This window comes from Ornithorhynchus anatinus, chromosome 5, assembly GCF_004115215.2.
Source record: "Ornithorhynchus anatinus isolate Pmale09 chromosome 5, mOrnAna1.pri.v4, whole genome shotgun sequence".
Classification (NCBI taxonomy): domain Eukaryota; kingdom Metazoa; phylum Chordata; class Mammalia; order Monotremata; family Ornithorhynchidae; genus Ornithorhynchus; species Ornithorhynchus anatinus.
This window is the reverse complement of record NC_041732.1, coordinates 58167084-58194440: the sequence shown is the minus strand read 5'-3', so window position 1 is coordinate 58194440 and position 27357 is coordinate 58167084. Positions and strand designations below refer to the sequence as shown.

Sequence of the window (27357 nt, the reverse complement as noted above, 5' to 3'; positions counted from 1 at the left end):
ACCAGAGCCTGGAACGAGAGCAGTGGTCATTTTGATGGAGAGGGAGGGGCAGATTCAGGAAATGTTCTGGAGGAAAACCGGAAGGATTTAGTGATGATTTTGGAATGGGAGAGTTGAAAGAGTTGAAAGAAAGCTGCCCCATTTTATTCTCTACTTCTTTGTCGATTGACACATCGCCAGAGATGACCAGGAACGTGTCTGGTAATTCTGTGGTATCGTTCTCTCCCAAGCACTTAGTACAGAGCTTTGCACAGAGTAAGTGTTCAGTGTTTATCACTGATTGACTGATTGATTGATAGAGTACTGCTTAGGTGGCTTCAAATTCCATGCTGCCATTTGAAGTATTTCAGTTTTGGGAAGGGCTTCCTGGGAGTAGGCTGGTAAGGATGTGACCCAGGAAGTGCTAGTTGCTGTATGCAGCATTCACCCTAGAGATACAGCCTGTATTGTGGTAATAGTCTTATTTAATAAGCACTTAATGTGTGCAGAGCACTGTACCAAGCTCTGGGACAGAATACACAGGTAGAAATTAGACACAGTCCTGGTCCCATGGTGGGCTCAAAATCCAAGAGTTTAAGAGGGGAAAGGGGATTGGAGAAAGACGCATCAGGAGGAATGTAACATTCAAACACAACACAAACAAGTGCGCAAAATAGACTCAGAGTCTTAATGGTGATGGTGGAGTTTCTGAGAGCAACAAGGAGCAACATTAGTCCCCATCCCAGGGGCACCAAGCATGCTGGGAGCGGGAGCCTCGGAGCAGGGGATGGAAGGTGGTGATTAACGTTGAGAAGTAGCATGGCCTAGTGGAAAGAGCATGGGCCTGGAGGTCAGAGGACCTGGGTTCTAATCTTGACTCTGCCACCTTATCTGTTGCATGACCTTGGACAAGTCACTTCACTTCTCTGCACCTCAGTTACCTCATCTGTAAAATGGGGATTGAGACTATGAGGGCCATGTGGAACAGGGACTGTGTCCAACTCAATTTGCTTGTATCTACCCCAGCATTTAGCACAGTGCCTGGCACACAGTAAGCGCTTAACAAATACCATTATTTTATTATTAATAACATGCTGTGTGTGACACTACTTTGATTGAGCACTCCTCAATGGTTGTGGTTAGAGAACATGTCTATCAACTCTGTTATAGTGTACTCTCCCAAGTGCTTAGTACAGTGTTCTGCACACAGTAAACAGTCCATAAATACCACTAATTGATTGAATGGTGTTTGTTGGGTGCTTACAGACTGCAAAACACTATATTATTCAATTGTATATCTTGAGTGCTTACTGTGTGCAGAGCACTGGGCAACTAAAACAAGGATAGACAATCCCTGCCCCACATTCTAGTGGGAAAGTTAGACAGACAGGCAGAAATGATTTACAAATTGTAAGGTCAGGAAGAATGACAAGGTTTTAACAGGAAGAAGTATAAATGTCAAGATTTAAGAGTTGAATAAAAAATTGAATATACAAATAATTGTACACATGTTCACATAAGCTCTCAGAATGGTGGAAACAGTGTGGCCTAGTGAAAAGAGCATGGTCCTGGTAGTCAGAGGTCCTGGGTTCTAATCCCAGCTCCATCACATGCCTGTGGTGTGACCTTGGGTAAGTCACTTCACTTCTCTGTTTCTCAGTTTCCTTGACTGCAAAATGGGAGTTCAATACCTGTTCTCCCTCCTACTTAGACTGCAAGTCCCATGTGGGACAAGGAGTGCATCCAATGTCCTGGAACACCCTCCCTCCTCACCTCCGCCAAACTGATTCTCTTTCCCTCTTCAAAACCCTACTTAAAAATCACCTCCTCCAAGAGGCGTTCCCAGACTGAGCTCCTCTTCCCCCTCTACTCCCTCTGCCATCCCCCCTTTACCTCTCCGCAGCTAAAGCCTCATTTTCCCCTTTTCCCTCTGCTCCTCCACCTCTCCCTTCCCATCCCCACAGCACTGTACTCGTCCGCTCAACTGTATATATTTTCGTTACCCTATTTATTTTGTTAATGAATTGTACATCGCCTCGATTCTATTTAGTTGCCATTGTTTTTACGAGATGTTCTTCCCCTTGACGCTGTTTATTGCCATTGTTCTTGTCTGTCCGTCTCCCCCGATTAGACTGTAAGCCCGTCAAACGGCAGGGACCGTCTCTATCTGTTGCCGACTTGTTCATCCCAAGCGCTTAGTACAGTGCTCTGCACATAGTAAGCGCTCAATAAATACTATTGAATGAATGAATGAATGAATGAATACCATAACACTATTCTCCTTCTCAGCAAATATCATAAAAAATAGGAATTGATACCTAAGTGTTGAGGGGTCAAGTTAATTTTGACGATTAGAGTTTTGTGCCTCCTCTCAAGATCTGACCTGGAGAGTTTCCAGTACTCTACCAGTCTCCGCTATGGGAGGGAGAGTCAAACAGAGGCCTATCCATTCCATTCCAAGCTTGGGCAGTGGCTAGTGAGTGGCAGGCAATCCGCTACAAGTCAAAACTCACCTGTGCTGGGCAGCAGCGGCATGGGAGAGGGCCGAGGGTGGAGATTCAAGTTTACTGAGCGGAAGAAGACAATGATAAACCATATATTTATGAAGAAAACTCTTTGGGTACACTACCAGAACGATTGCGGGTGGAGCTGGGGCGTTCTGGGAGAGATGTGTCCATAGAGTTGCTATGGTTAGAGATTACTTCCCAGCATAAGACAATACATGAGTTTTGTGAGGTTGAGGTGGGGGGAGTCAGGAGGGTGTTGAAGGTGGAATTGTGGGGCAGGGTGGGGCAGGGCTTTGAGCCTGCTGGGCCGAGGCTTGGGCATTTCATCTAACTGGGAGTATTTGGGAGGTGACCTCTCCCCTACTGGTTCCTCAAAGAGCTACCTATTAACTGGAGGAGTCAGGGTCTGGGGACTCCAGATATCGGGGGAATGAAGAGGGAGGGAATTGGATTCTAGACCGAAAGCTTGGTGTGGGCAGGGAACATGTTTGCCAACTCTGTTGGATTGTACTCTCCCAAACTCTTAGTACAATGCTGTGCACATAGTAAGCACTCAATAAATACCATTGATTGATTGATTGATTGATTGATTGAAAGAACTGCATGCTGACAGACTTAGGGATCAGGGAGGGAGTTCCAGGCCAGGAAAGCAGCATGAGTCATTTATGCTGGGGAAGTCCTGGTGATTTTCACCCTTGACCACGTTGTTTATTTAAGTACCACGGAGATCCACAGCCTGACTCTGCAGCTTAGCACCAATCAGAGACCACCCACTGATTTCCAGCTTTGGTGCGGCACGCTAACCCTGCGATCTTGCGTCTCCTTCGATCCAAGGTCAGCCCCGTAGTCAGCCCAAAGACCGTAGTTGTGTGAATGTGAATTTGTAGGAGTTTTGCCTGTTTCACTTTAATTCTTTGCTTAGTTGCTTGGGAATGCAGTCTGCCTTCCACAGCACTTCCTGGCCCCGGAGGTAATGCCCTCTGACTAAAGCAGCATGGCCTAGTGGAAAAAGCACGAGCCTGGGAGTCAGGAGAACAGAGTTCAAATCCTGTCTCCTCCACATGCTATGTGATCTTGGACAAGTCATTTTACTCTGTGCCTTTTTTAATGGTATTTGTTAAGCATTTACTATGTGCCAGGTACTGTACTAAGCACTGGTGTAGATACAAGTAATAGGGTTGGACACAGTCCAACTCTTCCAGTTATAGTCTTAATCCCCATTTTACAGATGAGGAAACTGAGATGCAGAGAAATTAAGTGACTCTCCCAAGGTCACACAGCAGACAAGTAACAGTGCCGGGATTAGAACTTAGCTGCTCAGACTCCCAGGGCCATGCTTTTTCCTCTAAGCCATGCTGTCGTGGTTACCTTATTTGTGAACTGAAGATTCAGTACCTGCTTCCCCTCCCCTTTAGGCTGTGAGCCATTCATTCACTCTTTCAATTGAATTTATTGAGCACTTACTGTGTGCAGAGAACTGTACTAGGCACTTGGGAGAATACAATATAAAATAAACACATTCCCTGCCCACAACAAGCTTAGAATCTCATACGTGAGACAAAGACTGTGCCTGATCTGAGTTTATTGTACCCTCTCCACTATTTGGCACATAATAAGCACTTAACAAATCACACGATTATTATTTTTGTTCTTAATACTCAGAGGGGAAAAACCTCAGACTGAACCTCTGGGCTTGCCATGAGGCAACAGGGCCTGAAGGATAAAGTTTTTCGAGTGAGAGTCTATTTTAGTAATGGCTCCTTCCCATGGCCTACCACTGCAAGGTGCAGAATTAAAACAGCCCTACAGTTAGCTTGAGGCAGAAGCATAGCTGAGAGCCCATAAGAAATTAGGTGGGACTGGAAATAAATGAGAATTTTCATTAAAAACAGAAGTAGCTGGCCTAGGGGAAAGAGCAAGGGCCTGAGAGTCAGAGGACCTGGTTTCTAATCCTGGCTCTGCCACTTACCTGTTGGGTAACCTTCACCAAGCCACTTCACTTCTCTGTGCCTCAGTTTCCTCAACTGTAAAATGGAGATTGAACATATTTTCTCTCTCCTATTTAGACTCTGAGCCCCATGTGGGAAAGGGATTTTGTCCAACCTGATTAACTTTTATGTACTCCAGTGCTTAGAACAGTGCTTGACATGTAGTAAGCCTATTATAACAAATGTAATAATAATAATAATAATAACAACAGAAACTCTGATCCCCATGGCCTAGTGGATAAAGCATAGGCCTGGGAGTCAGAAGGGCCTTTCATTCATTCATTCAATAGTATTTATTGAGCGCTTACTATGTGCAGAGCACTGTACTAAGCGCTTGGGATGAACAAGTCGGCAACAGATAGAGACAGTCCCTGCCGTTTGACGGGCTTACAGTCTAATCGGGGGAGACGGACAGACAAGAACAATGGCACTAAACAGCGTCAAGGGGAAGAACATCTCGTAAAAACAATGGCAACTAAATAGAATCGAGGCGATGTACAATTCATTAACAAAATAAATAGGGTAACGAAAATATATACAGTTGAGCGGACGAGTACGGTGCTGTGGGGATGGGAAGGGAGAGGTGGAGGAGCAGAGGGAAAAGGGGAAAATGAGGCTTTAGCTGCGGAGAGGTAAAGGGGGGATGGCAGAGGGAGTAGAGGGGGAAGAGGAGCTCAGTCTGGGAACGCCTCTTGGAGGAGGTGATTTTCCTTTGTTCTAATCCCCACTCCACTGCTTTTCTGTTTTGGGACCTTGGGCAAATCACTTCCCTTCTTACTGCCTCAATTCCATCACTTGAAAAAGGGGGATGAAGACCGTGAGCCACATGTGGTACAGGAACTGTGTCTAACTCAAATTGTTTATATCTATCCCAGCACTAAGAACCGTCCTTGACACATAGTAAGCACTTAACAGATACCATCATGATTAGTTTTATTATTATCTCCATTACCAGATTATCAGTACTCTGACCACAGTCAGAGACATCATAACAAGATTAGTCAGTGAGGAAAGGTCTGGGGAAAAATCCTGGGGGCCTGCAAGAGTTTGGGAGCCCGTTGGATATGCAAGTTAATCCTACAGTACCTGTATAGCTCTGAGTCACGTTCGATGAATCACACATGAAGCCCAGTTCTATAAAGGGACTCGACAAGGCGAGGCCGAAACAGTCATGATCTCATTAAACCTAGCGTTAGACACGTACCCAGGGTAAAACATTTAAAAAAAAAAATCCAGTCATTTGCAAGTTGTTTCAATTATGTAAACTTGATTCTGTGATGGATCCTTTTTTAGATATGGAGTTCATATTTAATCATAAGGAGCCATTATTGTCATGTTCATTTTCCCCAAGGCGAGGCTCCTGGAACGGTGTGCTTCTGGGATGTTTAAATGGGAGACAAAATGGCAGAGAGAACAGAGGCACATACACAATACTGGGGGCTGTTTTTATGTTCCAGGAAAAAAAAAAAGCTTTTATCTGTGTTTCTTGCATATCTCCGGGGGGAGAAAAATAATAAAAAAAAAAACCACCCGTAGAATCATTCAATCCGACTGATGTGTTTACTTCCATCTCGAAATGTGTTTCATCATGTATGCTAAAGACGCCGTTATTGACAGAAGCGAAGTACAAATGTGCTGCAAATATGTCTCCTGCTTTGTTCCATATCACATGCCAATTGGCATAACAGTTTGCTCTACATTCGAGGTTTCCGAAGGTGTTAACAATTTTAGCACAGAATTAGACTGAAGTGTGCATAGATTACTTCCCCAACTAGAAATGTAAAGCAGTTTTGAAACTTTAAATCACCCCCTCGAGCAAATCAGAACTGTAACGGCATAGCTTTTCTGATATCCGAAGGCAAATGTGAAGCTTGGGAGTCTGTGTTATTCTGATTTCCTTAGGAATGGTCTTCCTGAAATCCGAATCTCTGTAAGGATGCACACTTGTAGCTGTCTCTTCCACCCGAAGCCAGAGAAGTGATTTCTGAGATTCTTTCACACTCCTTATTTCTGGGCTTGCATCGAAACTGGAGACTAATTCCGCTACCCGATGGCCTCAGTCAAGCATTCTCAAAACAGTGAGGTCGTGAGCCTCGGTCAGTGTTGTGAAAAGGAACACGGTCTTTAGAATGGCAGCGGAAAGATGTTGATTGACACACTTGGTTTTGCAAATACCCTGGAAACTGTCAGAGATGAGGTGATTTGGGGTGGGGAAAATGAGCGGGGGGGTGGTGCTTATGGGTCAACATTTGGGTCTTTTATTATATCAGTCAATCAATCCATGGTATTTATTGAGGGCTTACTATGTGCAGAGCACTGTACTAAGCACTTGGGAGAGTCCAACATTACAGACACATTCCTTGCCCACAACAAGCCAATTAATCACTGGTATTTACGAGTGCTTACTGTGTGGAGAGTACTGTACTAAGCCCTCTGGGAGAGTACAATGCAACAGAGTTTGTAGATACATTCCCTACCTACAATGAACTTACAGTCTAAAGGAGCATGGCGTACTGGAGCATGGGCCTGGGAGTCAGAAGGTCATGCGTTCTAATCCCGGTTCCACCCCTTGTCTGCTGTGTGACCTTGGGCAAGTCACTTGACTTCTCTGGGCCTCAGTTCCCTCATCTGTAAAATGGGGATTGAGGCTGTGAGGCCCACGTGGGTCAGCGACTGTGTCCAGCCCGATTTGCTTACATTTCCCCCATTGCTCAGTAGAGTGCCTGGCACATAGTAAGTGCTTAACAAATGCCATAATTATTAATAATTATTATTAGGGGGCTGTCTCGGGAGCGAAGGCATTCATTCATTCAATCGTATTTATTGAGCGCTTCTGTACTAAGCGCTTGGGAGAATGTGATACAACAATAAACAGCCACATTCCCTGCCCACAACGAGCTTACAGTCTGCAGGACGAGCTTGTGTGGTAAAGCTACACGTGAGTGTAAAGCAGCCCAGATTCCCAAGTGGGCTCGGTCATGGGGGTCAGACAGTGGAGCCACCCAATGCTCTCCTCTGTCTTCTACAGCGATCTTTTCCACGGTCTCGTAATTCCTTATAACCCAGGGCAAATCATCCTTTAGCTTCCCTTATTAGCTCCGCCTAAAAAAAAAAAAATCAATCTTTGCCCACAAGAGCGACCCCTTCATTATCATCTGGTAGGTTTCAAACAATAGAAGTGATTGAAAAAGGAACGCCTACCTTTTTAGGAAGATTAAGAATGACACATCACCCTGTAATTTAGGGAGTTGTGCAATGGTTTGTCATTTACATAAGAAGGGGAGAGCAGATCACGATGCATTGTTCCCTTTTTGTTATAAACTTTCAGGCTTAGCTTCTAGAATATCTTTCTTCCAATAACGCAGGTTACCTCTATAGAACTGAAAATAGGTAGTTGGGGGATCTGAAGGGGAACCTCGAAGCAACCCCTCCCCTCCCCAAGCCTCCATCCAGGCAGGTTGAAAGACTGGATTGATGGATCAATCAATCCATGGTATTTATTGAGCGCTTACTGTGTGCAGAGCACTGTATTAAGTGCTCGGGAGAGTACAATACAATGGAGTTGGTGGGTGTTTTCCTTCGAGGTCGGTTTCCTTTTTTATCGGTGTAGAAAGATCTATGGGATTTCTGTTTATTTTCGTGCTCTACGTGGGCTCGGTTGTGAGAACTGTAGGTGCACCCTGCCTCTAGAGGGTGAAATTCTCAGGGAAGAGAAGGTCTCTGCTCCGTAAGGATGCAAGGCTCAGTCCTGGAGAGATACCCAGGAAGTTTGCTGCCTTCTTCCTCTGTGGGCCGCATCCAGTGGATTTCACCAGCATTGGGTCAGAGAGGGACGGAAGGAGAGGCTCACCCATCATGATCACCACAACCACTCCTGGGGTTAAGCTCTGACTTCTCACACCCACTCTTCATCTGGTAGAGCAAGGACCCTGTGACTTGGGAGAAACCATGGAATACTTTCCCCAGTACTTCGTACAGTATCCTGCACCCAGTAATCTCTCAATAAATGCCAGTTATTGAGCTCGTTGAGGTCAGGGAATGTGTCTACCAACTGTACTGCATTGTACACTCCCAAGCATGCACACGGTAAGTGCTCAGTAAATTCCGTCTCCCCCGATTAGACTGTAAGCCCATCAGACGGCAGGGACTGTCTCTATCTGTTGCCGACTTGTTCATTCCAAGCGCTTAGTACAGTGCTCTGCACATAGTAAGCGCTCAATAAATACTATTGAATGAATGAATGAATGATTGATGGGCTCAGAATTCTCACACCCATTCCTGGCACAGGAGAGATAGGACTCCATGACTAGGGAGAAAACCTAGTGTACTTTACCCAGCACCTAGTACAGTGCTCTACACACAGTAAGTGCTCAATAAATACTATTGATTGAGTTTGTTGTGGGCAGGGAACCTGTCTAACAACTCTGTTATACTGTATTCTCCCAAGTGCTTAGTACAGTGCTCTGCAGACAGTAAGTACCCAGTAAATATGATGGACTGATTGATTACTAAGCTCTGACTTCTCACACCCCTTCCAGGCCCTGGAGAGCAAAAGACCCCTGTGAATAGGGAGAGACCCCAGCTTACTTTCCCCAGCACTAAGTACAGTGCTCTGCACACAGTAAGCACTCAATAAATAGGATTGATTGAGTTTGCTGTGGGCAGGGAATGTGACTACCAAAGCTGTTGTATTGTACTCTCCCAAAAGGTTAGTACGGTACTCTGCACACAGTAAGTGCTCAATAAACACCATTGATTGATTGACGGATGGATAGACTCTGAATTCTCACACCCGCTCCTAACCTGGGAGAGATAGGACCCCATGAGTAGGGAAAGGATCTGGCATACTTTCCCCAGCATTTAGGACAGTGCTTTGCACACAGTAAGCACTCGATAAATACGATTGAATGAATGAATACGTGCTCAATAAATAATACCATTGATCGAGCTTCTTGTGGGCAGAGAACATGTCTGTTGTTGTTATGCTGTCGAGTTCTGTCTGACTCATAGCGATGCCATGGACACATCGCTCCCAGAATGCCCCACCTCCATCTGCAAGCTTTCTGGTAGTGGATCCACAGAGTTTTCTTGGTAAAAATACGGAAGGGGTTTACCACTGCTTTCTTCCGCAGTAAACCTGAATTTCCGCCCTCGACTCTCTCCCATGCCACTACTGCCTAGCACAGGTGAGCTTTGTCTTGTAGCAGAGGGCCTTCCACTCTCTAACTGCTGCCTAAGCTAGGATTGGAATGGATACGCCTCTGCTTGACTCTCCCTCCAATAGTCGAGATGGGTAGAATACTGGAAACTCTCCAGATGCGACCCTGAGAGGTGAGAGAACATGTCTACCAGCTGTTATAGTGTATTCTCCTAAGCCCTTAGGACAGTGCTCTGCACACAGTAAGCTCTCAATTGTCGAAACCAATGGTATCGATTGAGCACTTACTGGGTGCAGACCGCTGTAATAAGCTCTTGGGAGAGCAAAATGGAAAGGTGGAAGAATTGTTCCCTGCCCACAACAAGCTTACGGTCTTGAGGACTTTAAAAAATACCACTGGTCGATCGATTGTCTGGAGAGCCAGCTTCCTGTCTCCCAGCTGGAGACCAAGCCTGGCTCAGATCTCTTCCTTGTTATGTGAGATGAAATTTGCCTGCAGGTTTTTTTTAAGACGACCTATATTTCTCCTCCTTTGTTGATGGAAACTGCCCGTTGCTGTATCTCTCCACTTTAGCTGTAAGGGCAGAACTTTCCATATGCCTTTCACCCAGCGGGCATAACTCGGGACAGCTTAGACAGGCTAGAATTTAACCAAGCCAAAAATATAATAGGAAATTGCATAGTTATGACTAAGACTCTCTTTATCTCCGGGTCCCTGTAATTTCCCCCTCTCCATTTGAGTAATGCTCCTTAATCAGCTGGGTATGTCCCAAACCAAAATACCACATTGGCACAGGAGGCTAGACGCATTTGAACATCTCCCTAAACGTGATTGAGCAAAAACACCAGTGTTAAAATAGAACCATAATCTGAAAGATGTGGAGAAAGTTCCTCCAGAAGTTTTCAACTATGGAGCTGGTTTGATTTAATTAGAGGTATCTGAAAAAGTTTCTCTGACTTTAAGAAAAAGGTATTTCTGCTGCCCCATTTTATATCAGACAAATTATCGGTCTTAATTCGGTTTCAGATTTGATGTTATTTTGAATTCTTGTGGATCATCCAAACAGGGCAGCCATGCCACTGAGATTTCGATTTACTTGGGAATTAGGGAGAAATCTACTGAACTTAATAATGTTGGTATTTGTTAAGCGCTTACTATGTGCAGAGCACTGTTCTAAGCGCTGGGGTAGACACAGGGGAATCAGGTTGTCCCACGTGGGGCTCACAGTCTTCATCCCCATTTGACAGATGAGGGAACTGAGGCCCAGAGAAGTGAAGTGACTCGCCCACAGTCACACAGCTGAACTTGACTCCTGATTTTCTGATGACACATAAATGATTCATTAGGGATTCGAAAACATTGCCAGCGTAAATTCGATAGCTTTCAGATTATGATTTCTGTATCCGATTTTATATTTCCCGTTCACAGCCGGGACTTTCTCCTGAAGGAATGTGCCATTCTAAAGTCCAGGCCGGCAGTGAGACCGATGGGGGAGAGAAGCTGACACACAGGGATTGGATTCCAGTCATATGGAGACCGTATTTTTTTTAATGGCATTTGTTAAGTGCTTACTAAATGCCAGACACTATACTAAGCACTGAGGTAGAAACAAGTTAATCAGGTTGGACACAGTCCATGTGCCACAAGGGGCTCCCATTCTTTAACCCCATTTTGCAGCTGGAGTAACCAAGGCCCAGAAAAGTGAAGTGACTCACCCAAGGTCACACAGCAGACAATTGTTTTAAATAGATTAGACACAGCTGTCGGGACACTGAGAGCTCATTCTTTTGCCATTCCGGAGGTCACAAACATTGGTGTAGTCCAGCAGACTAGTCCATAAAATCAACCCCACTCTCCGTTTCCTCCCGCCATCTTACTTTACTTAGGCAGGGGTTGGGTATTTTTACAGCTCCGTCACTTGATTCACGCGGAGAAATTCCTTGCATATTCCTGGATTTCACAATGTGGCAGGGATCGCTGTCACTTCCTGAATAACGTTAAATTGAGTCAGCTGTCGAGGATGGATTGATTTAGCCCAGCGAACCATGGATTTAGTCAGTCAGCCGGCCCGCCTGTCCGCCCAAGCTCTGCCTTAATCTTTGGGGGGGAGAAATGTCAACCTCTCTCTCATTGCTTTGTTTCGGCCTCCCTAATTACCTGTTTGGTGGTAGAAAAATGCACCCCCAAGCAGAACCCCATCAGGCACCGAGACATAATCCAATCAGCCCGATGATGTATGCAAAAAGTTTACACAAAATGACCTTGTGCATAATTACTCATTTGACGGCTGTTAGTAAATGACACAAACCGAATCTGACACACATTGTAGGACATTAATGAGCGTCTTCCTCCCCGTTCTCTTCAGGATAGAAAAATGGTTTTAATTAAGACTTCCGTGATTAGTCATTTAATCAGTCATTAGGCCAATACAGATGGAGTCAATTAATTTTTTTCATACTTGAATAGGCAGTTGATGCTATGCAAACCATACGATCTATTTTTTAGCAATGTATCGTGAGCAGTTGCCTGGCGTTGCAAATTATCTGACCACGTTCCTCGTTAGGGACAGTAGCCGACACGGTTATTTTCAGGTACCCAAGCAGCCTCCGGCCCGAAAAGGAGACAAATGGCCAAGATCTTTGCAACTCAAAGTTGTCCTTCAAGACAATGGCGTGCACGTCAAAGGCATCCCTGGTCTTCTGCGTAAGACATCAGGCCTCTTAGCAGTAGGAAGCCCTGGGGCATTAAGCATTCAAGTTAGAATTCCAACTAGCCTGTACCTTCGACCACCTAGCAGTGGCGCTACTCCTTGGCAAAGACCCCGTGGCTGGCACTGTGCCCCTGTGAAGTTGGGGCGAATCCTAAAACGGAGGGATGGAATTTTCCCTCTATTTTAAGAGAATTACATTAGTACAGCTCCATGTTTTTTCTAGGCTCCGCCTTAGCAACCGGAAGGGCGTCTGGAACTTTGTTGGATTTGGCTCCGGCCTGGGGCCGGGATAAATGGGGGAAACCTCATTCTGTATCACGAGGCATTGCTAAACCATCCAAGCAGACTAGCAGAGGCCCATAGGCCCCGGGACTGAAGGAAACTCGTTTGAGCCAGATAGAAATTGACTGCAGAGAAATTCTTGTTCTACTGTCTTCCAAAGCAGCTCCTCTTGGGGTGCCTGCCTCTCGCGGTGGTCAGACGCATAGTCCCTTCAATCTAGCTCTAAGTGGGCTGGCTCCGGTCTTTGCCAAAGCCATTTCCAAGGAGGAAGGCCGCCCGAATGTTCTGGCACTGTTCTGCTACCTTGGAAGCTACTGTTAGCTGGGCTTTAAGGAGTGATGGTTTACCTTATGGAAGAACACTGATATTCCCCAGTACTTCAATATCCACATGGATGTCCCCGATGACCCTTCCTCTGTCCACTTCCTATCACTCCTCAACTCCAGTGACCTCCTGCTCCACCCCACTTCACCCACTCACCAACTTAGACACATGCTCCATCTCATCAACTCTCGTCGCTATGCAATCTCTACCCTCGCGGTCTCTGAAATCCCTCTATCTGTCCACAACCTCCTCACCTGCTTTCTTTCCCACATATCCCATAATTCTGCCTTTCTCCCCACAGAGACCTTCAATCTTTTGACCTCCACTGATTTTCCCAAGTCATCATGCCCCATTTAGTCTCCAAACCCAAACTACCTTCTCTTAACACACAAGGCGATACTCTCAACACCATCTAGTCTACTGAACTCAATTCCCTCACACCCCTATCCCTTTGTTGACCTCATACCACTAATCCACAGCCCTGGATCACCTCCACAGTATGCTTCCTTCACTCCTGTGCATGAGTTGCGGAGTGATGCTGGCAGAAATCCAGACATCTGGATGACCTCATCCAGTTGAAATTCATCCTCACCTACTTTAATTCTGCCTCTCCTCCACCAGATGACAATACTTTTCCATCCTTATTGATTTCCATATAGTGGCTTGCGCCAGTGAATCCAGGCATTTAACTCTTTCCTCAAACCCCTTATGTCCGGAACACATACTTTCGTTGATAAAATTGAAACTATCAGGCACGATCTCCGTAAAATCTCCCCTGCTCCTCTCCTGTCCCTCCTTCCTCCTCCCCTCTCTTCAACTCTCCCATCTTTCCCAGCAGTATCTCAAGAGGAGATCTCTTGCCTCCTCTCAAAATCTACCCCCTCCACCTGCACCTCTGACCCCATCCCTTCACACCTTATCAAAACATTTCCCTCATCCCTTTTTACCCTGCTGACTGCCCTCTTCAACTGTTCATTTTTCAGTGGCTTCTTCCCCACTGCTTTTGAACATGCTCATGTTTCCCCTATCCTAAAAAAGTTCTCTCTTGACCCCACAGCTCCTTTCAGACCCATCTCCCTCTTATCATTCCTCTCCAAATTCCTTGAGCGAGTGGTCTACACCTGCTGCCTCCACTTCCTCTCCTCCATTTCTCTCCTTGTCGCCCTCCAATTTGGTTTCCTCCCCTTTTACTCCACGGAAACTGCCCTCTCTAAGGTAAATAAATGAGCTTGCCAAGTCTGAAGGCCTCTACTCCATCCTAATCCTTTTCAACCTCTCAGTTGTCTTCGACATTATGAAATACTCTCTTCATCTGGAAACATTATCCAACCCTGGCTTCACTGACCCTGCCCCTCCTGATTCTCCTCCTATCTCTGTGGTCTCTCCTTCTCAGTCTTTTTTCACGGGTTTCTCCTCTGCCTCCCACCCCTTTTGTGTGGGAGTCCCTCAAAGTTCAGTTCCAGGTCCCCTTCTATTCTCCTTCTTCACTCACTCTCTTGGAGAACATATTCGTTCCCATGGCTTCAACTACCATCTCTATGTCCAAATCTACTTCTCCAGCCCTGATCTCTCTCCCTCTCTCCAGGCTCACCTCTTCTCCTCTACTTGGATATCCTCTTGTCACCTCAAACTTAACATGTCCAAAAACAGAGATCCTTATCTTTCCACCCAAACCCTGGCCTCCCCCTGACTTTCCCATCACTGTAGATGGCACCACCATCCTTCCTGACTCACAAGCCCATAACCTTGGCATTATCCTTGACCCCTCTCTGTCATTCAACCCACGTATTCAATCCATCCCTAAGTTCTGCCGTTCCCACCTTCCCAACATTGCTAAAATCCATCCTTCCCTCTCCATCCAAACTGCTACCATGTTAATACAATCATTCATCCTATCCCATCAGTCTCCTTGCTGACCTCCCAGCTTCCTGATCTCTCCTCTCCAGTCCATTGTTCACTCTGCCACCTGGATCATTTTTCTTCAAAAACATTCAGGACATGTCACCACGCTCATCAAAAAAATCCAGTGGTTGCCCATCCACCTCTGTATCAAACAAAAACTCCTTATGATTGGCTTTAAAGCACTGCATCACCCTACCCCCTCCTACCTCAACTCACTTCTCTCCTTCTACAACCCAGCCCACACACTTCTCTCCTCTAGTACTAACCTTCTCACTGTGCCTCCATCTCACCTGTCTCACTGCGGACCCCCAGTCCACCGCCTGCCCCTGGCCTAGAACGTCCTCCTTCCTCAAATATGACAGACAATTACTCTCCCCTGCTTCAAAGCCTTATTGAAGGCACATCTCCAAGAGGCCTTTGCAGACTAAGCCTCACCTTTCCTAATCTCCCATTCCATTCTGAGTCACCCTGACATGCTCCCTTTGCTTCCCCCCAACCCCCAGCCCCTAAGCACTTATGTACATATCTGTAATTTTATTTATTTATATTGATATCTGTCTCCCCCTTTAGACTGTAAGCTCATTGTGGGCAGGGAATGCCACTGTTTATTGTACTTTACCAAGCACTTAGTGAAATGCTCTGCACTCAGTAAGTACTCAATAAATATGATTGAATGAATGAATGAGAATTCAATCACTCCCATGGCACTTCAATTGCCATCTCCACGTCGATGGTTCCCAAATTTACCTCTCCAGCGCTGACCTCTCTCCTTCTCTGCAGTCTTGCATTTCCTTCTGACTTCTTCAGGACATCTCTACCTGGATGTCCTGCTGATACCTCAAACTAACCATGTCCAAAACAGAACTTGTCATCTTCCATCAAAACCTATCCTCCCCTTGTCTTTCCCATCACTCTACAGAAACACCACTCTCCTCCCTTTCTCACAAGCCCATAACCTTGGCATCCTACACTCATCTCTTTCATTCAACCCATTATTCAATCTGTCACCAAATCCTGACAGTTCTATCTTCACAACATCACCAAAATCCATCCTTTCCTCTCCTGGCAAATAGCTACTATGCTGATCCAAGCACTTTCCATATTCCACTTTGACTACTGCACCAGACTTCTTGCTAACCTCCCTGCCTCCTCTCTCGCCAACTCCAGTCCATACTTCCATCTGCTGACCAAATTATTCTTCTTAAAAAAACATTCAGTTCACATTTCCCCACTCCTCAGAAATCTGGAGGGGTTGCCCATCCACCTCCGTAGCAAACAGAAACTCATTAGCATCAGCTTAAAAACACTCCATCACCTTCACCCCTCCTTCCTTACCTCACTGATTTCCTACTACAACACAATCTGCACACTTCACTCCTCTAACACTAACTTAATCAATCACTCGATTGATCAATCAGTGGTATTTGTTGAGCACTTACTGTGGGCAGAATACTGTACTAAGCAATTGGAAGCGTCCAATACAACAGAGTTGGTAGAAATGTTCCCTGCCCAAAGTGATATCAGAGTCTAGGGGAGGCAAGGGGGCAGACATTAATATGAATAAATAATTTATAATAAATAATTTATAGATATGTTGAGGGGCTGAGGATGGGGTGAATATCAAGTGCTTAAACAAAGCAGGAAGGAGAGGGAGCCAGGGAAAAGATGGCTTAATTAGGGAAGGCTTCTTGCAAGAGAATCAGTGTGGCTCAGTGGATAAAGCACGGGCCTGGGAGTCAAAAGGACCTGGGTTCTAATCCTGACTCCACCACTTGTCTGCTGTGTGACCTTGGACAAGTCACTTCATTGCCCTGGTCTCAGTTACGTCATCTGTAAAATGAGGATTAAGACTGTGAGTCCCATGTGGGACAATAGTTGTGCCCCTTCTGATTAACTTAATAATCATAGCATTTGTTAAGTGCTTACTAAGTGCCAGGCTCTGTACTAAACCCAGGGGTAGATACGAGTTTAAGGGTTAGACCCACTCCAACTCATATCTACCTCAGCACTTAGTATAGTGGCTGGCATAAAATAAGCATTTAACAAACACCATTTTCAAAAAATGTTGTGAGTTACTAAGACTTCGAAGGTGGGGAGAGTGGTGGTCTGGCATATGTGTAGGGGGAGGGAGTTCCAGAGCAGAGGAAGGTTGTAGAGAAAGGGTCAGCGGTGAAATAGGATGGGATGGGGGCACAGTGAGCTGATTGGAGCAGCTGGGACAAAAGTCATTTGTACCTTACCTCCCCCTCTCAGGATCACACCCGGAGAGTTTGCAATACTCTACCAGTCTCGGCTATGAGACGGAGAGTCACGCAGAGACCTACCCATTCCATTCCTAGCTTGGGCAGAGGCAACTCCATCTGCAATCGTTCCGGTAGTGTGTCACCCTTGACTCTCTCCCATGCTGCTGCTGCCCAGCACAGGTCAGTTTTGACTTGTAGCAGACTGCCTTCCACTCGCTAGCCACTGTCCAAGCTAGGGTATAATAATATGGGTATAATGGGTATAATAATAATAATTGTACTTGTTAAGCGCTTACTATATGCCAGGCACTGTACTAAGTGCTGGGGTGCCTCTGCTTGACTCTCCTTCCCGTAGTGGAGACTGGTAGAGTACTAGAAACCTGCCAGGTGAGATCTTGAGAGGGGAATGTATTATCAGTAGCCCTCTGATAATGATTATTTTATTATCATGATTGTGGTACCTACTAAGGGCTTGCCTTGTCCTAGGCACCAGTTAAGCACTGGAGTAGATAGATGAGAATCCAATTGCTCACAGTCCCCAGCCCCTGTGGGGTGCACAGTCTAAGAAGGAGAGTGAGCAGTCTTAAAGTCTAAGAGTCTACGAGTTGGAGAGAGTCTAAGAGGGAGAGTATCTTAAGCCCGTTTTGCAGATGAGGAAATTAAGGCCCAGAGAGGCTAAGTTTGTTGCCCAAGGTCACATAGCAGACCAATGACAGAGCTGAGATTAGAACCTGGAGCTCTCAGCTCCCAACCCACATTCTTTCCACCAGGCCCCGCTGCCTTCCTTCACCCATCTGTAATTAGGGAAGACCATTCGTTTGGGGAATCCAGTGGTCCCTAAAGTAGTTAATTTCAGAAATAGAAGCTGTAAATGAAAAGTTATATAGGCAAGGGATATATTTACTCATCTTTTTGTTTTGTTTACTTTGCACCAATAGGAAAGTAACCAGGATGCTTCAGAGAATTCCTGTCCACCAAGGGCACTGGCTAAATCCTAAACCAACTTAGCTCAGCCAATCACTGGCTGGTGCTTCATCCAGAAAAAGCAAATTGTATTAGTGCCCCTCCTTCCCCACCCTCACTTAGAGTTTCTATTTATTGGTAATCATCTGGAAAATGCATAGTTGAGTGGCACCAAAGCCAAAGAGAGTGGGCTAGAGGAAGTGCTAGAACAGACGGCTTTTGGAGGGTCAAGGGGCAGTCCCACACGGGCAGGGGGCAGGAATGGGCAGGAAAGAATGGGGGACAGCTCAGAGGACGAACCTGGGCTCCAGACCTGGGTCCCCCAACTCCCCAGCCCCTGCTGACAGAGAGAGCCAACGGCCAACCCGAGCAAATGTCTAATTCTTTTTTTCCCATCCTCAGCACTTGGGAACATGTGAATCTCCTGATTTAACTTTTCATTTGTTTACTGACTTTTTATTCTGCTATTTCAGTCAATCACTCAATGGTATTTATTGAGCTCTTACTTTGTGCAGAGCACTTGGAGAGCCTCCCACTCCCATTATTTATAAATAATTTGTTCCTGTCTCCCCCATTAGATTGTGAGCCCTCAGGGGCAGGGAACAACTGCCTTGCTTCCCGTGTGCAGTCCCAAATGCTTTATTCAGTTTTTGCCCTCAGAGGCACTTGGTAAATGCAGCCAATTGACTGACTGATGAATGGATCGATTGTGTCTAGGAGGTCAAACCAAGTTTATGTGCAAAGTAAGGTGGTAATCGAGCAGTCATTAGACCCAGGAATGGTCCTGCCCTGGTCTCACTGGGCAGCAAGGTGATTTCTTTCAAGGAAAGAGCAAGGCCTAGTGGAAATAGAAGGGGCCTGGGAGTCAGAGAACCTGAGTTTGAATCCCGGTTCTGCCGCTTTCCTCCTGAGTGATCTTAGACAAATCACTTCGCTTCTCTATGCCTCAGTTCCCTCAACTGCAAAATTGAGGAGAAGCAGCGTGGCTCAGTGGAAAGAGCATGGGCTTTGGAGTCAGGGCTCATGAGTTCGAATCCCAGCTCTGCCACTTGTCGGCTGTGTGACTGTGGGCAAGTCACTTAACTTCTCTGTGCCTCAGTTCCCTCATCTGTAAAATGGGGATTAAAACTGTGAGCCCCACGTGGGACAACCTGATTCCCCTATGTCTACCCCAGCGCTTAGAACAGTGCTCAGCACATAGTAAGCGCTTAACAAATACCAACAACAACAAAGTGGGGATTCAACACCTGTTCTCCCTCCTACTTACTCTGTTAGACTCATGTGGGACCTGATGATTCTGTATCTACCCCAGTGCTTAGTACAGTGCCTAATTTATAGTAAGCTCTAACAAATACAAGGATTGTTATCATTATTATTTCCAGAGACCTCACCTGGTGGATGTTATGGGCGTGCTGCTGGCTGGCAGAAATCCAGGCTTCAGACCAACTTCTGCCGCTTCAAATACACCCTCATTTGCTACATCTCTGCCATCTCTTCCTCTCAGCAACATCATTTCTCCTCCCTTGTCGACTCCCATATTTTCTTCCTCCGTCAATTATTCCAGACCTTTAACTCTCTCCTGACTCCCCCATATCCCACTTCCCCTTTCTCTTGCCCCGGAAGACCTCATTAGTTTGTTAACAAAATTAGAGGTGAGATCCTCTTGGTCCCCCTTCACCTCCCCAACTCCCTTCTCTCCCTACCACCAACTCTCTCATCCTTCCCATTCAGCTCTCCAAAGGAAATCTCCCAGCTGCTTTCAAACTATGCCTCTAAACCAATCCACTCTCACCTTCTTGAAATGTTTGCTCCTGCCGTTTTTCTCTCCCTAACCACCTTCTTCAATCTCTTGCTTTCTGAATGGTCCCTTCTCTCTGTCTTTAAATATGTTCCAGTCTGCCTCTCACTGCAAAATCCTTCTGATTTCATGCATCATCCTATTATTTGCCCAGTTCCCTACTCCCTTTCCTGTCCAACCTCTTGAGATGGATTGTCTCCTCCCAGTGCCTCTACTTCTTCACCTCCAACTCCCTTCTTAACCCATTCCAATCTAGTTTCCATCCCCTTCACTCCATTGACACCACCATCTCCAAGTTCACCAACGAACTCCTCATTGATAAATCTAATGATTGTCTCTACTCGAACATAATCTTCAGCTGCTTTCGATACTCTGGCCCTATCCCTCCTCCTGAAAACTATCTGATCTTGGTCCAGGCACTATTCATATCCTAACACAACTGGCTCCCAACTCATCTCCCTGCTTCCAGTCTCTCCCTTCTCCTGCCCACATTTTAATCTGATGCTAGGATCATCTTTCGAAAAGGCTTCCAGCACATGTCTTTCTACTCCTCAAAAGCCTTCCGTGGTTACTGATTCTGCCCTGTATCAATCAATCCACCAATCAATCAATGGTACTTATTGAGTGCCAACTATGTGCAGAGCACTGTACTAAGCACTTGAGAGTGTGCAATACAACAGAGTTAGCAGTCACGTTCCCAGCCCACAACAAGTTTACAGTCTAGAGGACTGTAACCCACAGTCTAAAGGATACAGTCTAGTGGAAACTCCTGACCATTGTCTTCAAGGCACTGCATCAGCTGTCTCCATTTCACTTACCCACTCGTTCCATCTTCCGCATCCCAGTATGCCCTCTTTATTCCTCTCATGCTAACCTACTCATTGGGTTTCATTCTCACTTTTCCCACCTCTGATCCCTTGTTCACACCTTTCTTTCTTCCAGGAACTCCCACCCCTTCAGATCTGGTGGACCAGCTCTTCCCACCTTCAAAATCCTTCAATAAGCCCACCTCCTCCAGGAGGTCTTCCATGATCAATCCAGTCACTTCCAACTCTCTTCTCAGGACTTTTGTAATCACATCACAACTTCTCATTGCACATCCGTGCAGATCAATTGATATGCCGTACTATTTAAACACTTCTTTCTCCTAGCTCTAAATCATTTCAGTCCCTCTGCTAGATTATAAAAATCTAAGTGGGCAGAGATTATGTCTCTATTTCTGTTGTACTTTCCCAAGGTTTTAGGACAGGGCTCTGATAACACCAATTTTGCAGTAAATTCTACTGATTGATTGAACCCATCCTCAATTAATTGGTTAATCAATGGTATTTGTTAAGCATGCACTATGTGCAGGGCACTGTACAAGGCACTTGGGAAAGTACAATAAAACAGAGTTGGTAGACATGTTCCCTTCCCACCAGGGGCTTTCAGTCTAGATGGGGAGACAGACATTAAAATAAATTATAGATATGGACATGAGTACTGTGGAGTTGAGGGTGGGGTGAACATCAAGTGCTTAGAAGGTATAAATCCAAGTGCAGAGGCGAAGCAGAAAGGAAAGAGAGTAGGGAAAATGAGGGCTTAGTTGGGGAAGACCTCTTGGAAGAGATGTGATCTGATTAGGCTATGAAGGTGAGGAGAATAAATTTCTGTCAGCTTCGAGGAGGGAGGGAGTTCCAGGCCAGAGAGAGGACGTGGGCAAGGGGTGGGTGGCGAGAGAGGCAAGATCGAGATACAGTGAGTAGGTTGGCGTTAGAATGAAGTGTGTGGTCTAGGTTGTAGTAGGAAAGCAACAAGGTATGGTAGGAGGGGGCAAGCCGATTGAGTGCTTTAAAACCAGTGATAGGAGTTTCTGTTTCATGTGGAGGTGTACAGGCAACCACTGGAAGTTCTTGAGGAATGGGGGAGATGTGGACTGAGGCTTTTCTCTAGAAAAATTAGCTGGGCTGCAGAGTAAAGTTTGAACTGGAATGGGAGAGACTTCTCCCCTGGTTGCGAGTGAGGCACTTGGAGAGGAGGATTAGTTTTGGCCCAGAATGGGCTTAGTTAACGCATGTCCCAGATGCCTCAGCTCCCAGCGCCTAATAACTTTCAACTAACTCTCGACTAAAAAAAGCAAACAAAAAATCCAAAGTAGGTGGAGGGGAAGAATGAGGACTTACCACCCCAACCCCACATGGTTGGTGGATGGGGGGTCTCCCCAATGAAAAGCCCAGAAGAATTGTAATAGTAACTGTGATATTTATTAAATGCCTACTGTGTGCCAGGCACTGTACCAAGCACTAGGGTAGATACAAGATAATCAGGTTGGACGGAATCCATGTCCCACATGTGGCTCACAATCTTAATCCCCATTTTACAGATGAGGCAATGGGGTCCCAGAGAAATGAAGTGACTTGCCCAAGACCACACAGTAAAGAAGTGGTAGAGCTGGGATTAGAACCCAGGTCCTTTGGGCTCCCAGGTCCGTGCTCTATCCATTAGGCCACAGTGCTTACAGACTAAAAAAAAGAGGGCAATCTAAGGAGCAGAGCAAGATGTCTGCCAGCCTCATGGTCACTGAACAAGGCTTCTGTATCCCGCCCTCCTTTCCCTCAACCCATGTTCCCACCCTCCTTGCCTCCTGAGTGTCTCTTGCCCCAAAGTGCAAGGGGGCTGTTTTGCCCTGCTGCCCCTCCCACTCGCCCCATTCCATCCGGAGATCCAGGAGCCATTTCCGAAACAATCCTCCTTCTGTCCGTCCTTCTCTCCCTCCCTTCTTTGGGTAGCGATCGCCACAGCAGGGAGACTTTTTTCCCTCCCCGTGATAAAGTTTTAAAGATGGCAAGCGGAGTCCTCCGCCCCTCGTCTCGTCCCGTCGGAAAGAGGGGTAATAAATAAAAGCAGGTGTGAAGGGCTGGAATTAACAACAGCTGGAGATGGCGCAGCGAGGCCCTGACTGCTCCGGAGCTTCGAGCTTTAATCCTGGTGGCTCCAACTGAATAGCTCCCCCCTGACGCAATGCAGAAGTACTAAATGGAGCACGGCATATGGAGGGGCTCTGCAGGCAGGGGAGGGGGGCGGCGGGGGGAGAGGAAGGAGAGCGCCACCATTAACCCTGTGAGCACCCACTCCTTCCCTCCCGTCGGAGCCAGACCCAGGGCTCGGTTCTGGAGGTCAGAGCAGGCCCAGGAGGGGTTGGCTTCTCCTGAGGACTCACAGGAAGGGCCACAGAGTTCATAGCCCAAAGAGGCCTGCAACCCGGCACTTCATCCTACTAACAGTACAATCAATCGTATTTATTGAGCACTTACTGGAAGCAGAGTACTGTACTATAAGCACTTGGGAGAGTACAATATAACAGAATGGGTAGACACGTTCCCTGCCCACAACTAGCTTTCAGTCTAGAAAAGAAGAGGAAGGAGGAGGAAGAGTGATAGTGTTTATTGAGCACCTACTGGGTACTCTCAAGTCAGCCAATAGATCATATTTATTAAGCGCTTACTCTGCAGAGTACTTACTAAGCACTTGGGAGAGTACAGTGTAATAAGAAATAGACACAGTCCCTGACCACAAGAGCTTGCAGTCTAGAGCGGGAGTCAGACATTAAGATAAATAAATAAATAAATAGCAGATATGTACATAAGTGCTGTGGATTTGGGAGAGAGATTGAATAAAAGGGGCAAGTCAGGGCGATTCAGAAGGGAGATGAAGAAAAGGAAAAGAGGGCTTAGTTAGGGAAGGCCTCTTGGAGGTGATGTACCTCCAGTAAGGCCTTGAATAGGGGGAAGAGTAATCTTCTGCCAGATATGAGGACAGAGGATGTTCCAGACCAGAGGCAGGATATGGGTGAGAGGTCGGTGGCGAGATAGACCAGATGATTCAATGAAAGTCCAAGGCACATACCCTGCTTAAGGGGAGCTTACACTCTAACTGGGGAGACAGACACAAGAAGATTTACAAATACCATAGTGGAATCAGAGTGAATAGTTGAATGTAAAATTGAATATGCCCAACAGGTAAGGATGAACAGAAATAGACACATACGTGAGAGTTGGAAAATGGGGAGAGCTTTGGTCTTTCAGATTAGGAGGGGGAGAATACTGAACTAGTTTCAAGACACAATCCCTGCCCATAAGGAGCTGATGGTCTAGAAGGAACAAGGTACGATTAGAGATTTAGGTGAGCTTGGGAAAAATGATGAGAACAAATGGGGAAAGACAACAGAAACATAAGATAGGAAGAGTCAGGGGAGAGCCTGTTGTTTGATAAGGAGAAAACTGGAAAGACCTTGAAGGCCTGGGAGGAGACCAGAGGTGTGTGCTGAGGAACAAGGTGATCTGGAACAGGGTTCTGCATAAAGTTACTGCTTAGTAAATGCCTGATTGATTGACAGCAGTAGATTGTAAGTTAGATTGGAGAAGGGAGAGGCTGGAGGCAGGGATAGCCTTAGTGACATCCTGGGGATCCTTTCAAAGCCAATGGTAGGCTAGCATGGAAAAGTGTTTATTGACCCCTTGTTTCTTCCCTCTCTGACCAGCGAAGTTTCATTAAGTCAGTCAGTCAATCATATTTATTGAGCACTTACTGTGTGCAGAGCACTGTACTAAGACCCTCACTAGGTGAAATGTGGCTTTTAAGTTTTCACAGAGTCCAGTCCTAGCCGTCACGTGCTCAACTCTCCTTGCCTCAGAAATCAGCAAACTTGTACCAGGGCCCTGGTGGTCACATGAAGGTTTTGTGGGGACAATCCTTAGAAGATGCTAGAACAGGTAGAAACTCACTGCTAAGAGCCCCCTCCCATAGGGAAAACCCATCTGCTTAAGGGTCAGGTTTTTAGCTGGTGGCTCCATCTGGAACCCCACCAATCAAAAGACAGGATTGGGGAAAAACGAAAGGGCCTAGTTGTTTGGGGTAAGGAAGCCCCTCAGTCATCTAAGGAGAGTGGGACAGAGCGATCCTTGGGATAGGACGCCGGAGGGCGGCTCCTCCAGGTTTGGAGTCTGGAGGGTTTGGTCCTTAGAAGACAAGACCCCTGCCCCAGAGTGGGAAGACACAGTCATGGGGAGCGGAAGTCATTGGACCCCTTGGGTCTGTCAATCCCGGGGCAGGAACTGGAGCGGAAAATCTGACACAGGCCATTCCCCCAGGGAAGTTGAGGAGAGTGGACCAGGGAAACACTTGCATCTGGGAGGGTTGCTGCAGGAAAGGGGGTCTGGGGAGGGGGCACTGTTGAAGGAAAAGGAAAGATCAATCAATCAGTGGTATTTAGTGGGTGCTTACTGTGTGCAGAGTTCTTTACTAAGGGCTTGGGAGAGTACAATTCAACAGAATTAGCAGTCACATTCCCTGCTCATATTAAGATGATTTGGGGATCTTTTCTAATACTACTACTAATACTAATAGTAATAATGGTATTTGTTAAGCGCTATGTGCCAAGCACTGTTTTAAGCACTGAGGTAGATACAAGGTAATCAGGTTGTCCCACATATGACTCACATTCTTAATCCCCATTTTACAGATGACGTAACTGAGGAACAGAGAAGTTAAGTGACTTGCCCAAAAGTCACACAGCTGATAAGTAGCAGAGCTGGAATTAGAACCCATGACCTCTGACTCCCAAGCCCATGCTCTTTTCACTAAGCCACGCTGCTTCACATGCTTCACGCTACTTTTATTTTATGGTATTTTTTTATGAGCTTGCTGTGGGTCAAACATTGTTTCAAGCACTGGGGTAAGTACAAGTTAATTAGATCGGACATCGTCCTTGTCCCACATGGGATTCACTGTCTAAGTAGGAGGGAGAACAGGTATTGAATCCCCATTTTACATTTGAGGAAACTGAGGAACAGAGAAGTCAAGTGACTAGCCCAAGATCACTCAGAAAGCAATTGACAGAACTGAGATTGGAACCCAGGTCCTCTGACTCCCAGGCCCATGGCCATGCTGATTCTTGCAAAGCCACGCTGCTTCTCAATGTCGGTTACCTCACTGATTGCTTAATATCTTTTTTTCTTATGGTATTTGTTAAGTGCTTACAGTGTGCCAGGCATTGTTCAATCATTTTATGAAAAACTCAGTTGGAGTGCTAACCCCTGAGCCTGAAGGGTTATAAGGGGGACCCTAGGGGATCCTGGGGAACAGAGGGCATATTTGTCAAGGAGCCACTATGGCCTAAGGGACAGAACACAGGCCTGGGAGTCAGGAGGACCTAAATTCTAATCCCAGCTATGCCTCTTGTCTGCTGTGTGACCTGGGGCAAGTCACTTCACTTCTCTGAGCCTCAATTACCTCATCTATAAAATGGAGATTAAGACTGTGAGCCCCATGTGAGACATGGACTGAGTCCAACTCGATTACCTGTTCTCTCTTCACCGTCCCCTGCAACCCCCAAGACTGTAAACTCGTTGTAGACAGGGAATGTGGTGGTTTACTGTTGTATTGTACTCTCCCAAGCACTTAGTACAGTGTTCTGCACACAGTGAGCACTCAATATGCGATGAATGAATCTAGCCCAGTGCTTAGAGCCATATCTGGCACATAGTAAGTGCTTAACAAATACCATTAAAAAAGAAAAGGCTGAGGGAGGAGGAAGGAGGTAAGACCCAAGCCTGGCCCCCCACAGCCAGAACTCCACCTCAACACCCACCCCAACATCCAGGCTCTGGAGGGCAGATGGCTGACTAGACCCCAAATAATCCCCTGACTCTTTGGAGTAATAATAATAATTATTATTTTGGTATTTGTTAAGCGCTTACTATGTTCCAGGCACTGTACTAAGCATTGGGGTGGATACAAGCAAACTGGGCTGGACACAGTCCCCATCCCACGTGGGGCTCACAGTCTCGATCCCCCTTTTACAGATGAGGTAACTGAGGCATAGAGAAGTGAAGTGACTTGCCCAAGGTCACACAGTAGACAAGTGGCGAATCCATATTTGAACTCATGACCATCTGATTCCCAGGACTGTGGTCTATCCACCATGCCACACTCCTTCTCTCCTTAATCTAAGAGCCAAAGGACGTTGGGAGCGGTCTTTCTATTAGAGACTTTGGGGGTTTTCTTAGAGGAGGTCCCCAGTTCTCACCAGCTCCTGTAAGGGAAAATCTGAAGGGCTTTATGACCTGGCCAAAACTCTCAGGGGTCCACACCCTGCTCCAGTGGCTCCATGGGGAATACTTCAGCCAGAAGCAGGGCTGAGGAAGCCCCAGTCCACCACAAGGGTGATCCAAGGAAAACATGAGATTAAAAACACCAGCCAGGACCCGTACTGAGAGCTCTGGGAAGGGCCCAGCAACCACGGTTAAAATAGATTCCTGAGCAAATCAATGATCCAAGTTGGGATATAATCAGTACCACAACCTAGAAAGGGTAACAATAGAAAATGACAAAATCAGGGTTTAGTACTTAAAGCCACCGAGGTTTAAAACTTCCACAGTCAAGTTTAGTGATCTGATTAGCAGAAATCAGAAACTATGTTTTGGGCGTGCGGCAGCCTGAAGGCTTGGCTTAGGGAAGTGACA

General features: G+C 46.2%; 1 protein-coding gene and 1 non-coding gene across 2 annotated transcripts in view; one reads left to right on the top strand and one right to left on the bottom strand.

Annotated features, from left to right (window-relative positions):
- The window catches only part of MORN1 (MORN repeat containing 1), a 239097-nt gene that overhangs the window by 183651 nt on the left and 28089 nt on the right, over positions 1-27357 (top strand). The window lies entirely within an intron of this gene.
- LOC114812504 lies at positions 9671-9808 on the bottom strand. The gene has a single exon (XR_003760156.1). It is a non-coding gene; the product is annotated as a small nucleolar RNA SNORA7 (small nucleolar RNA).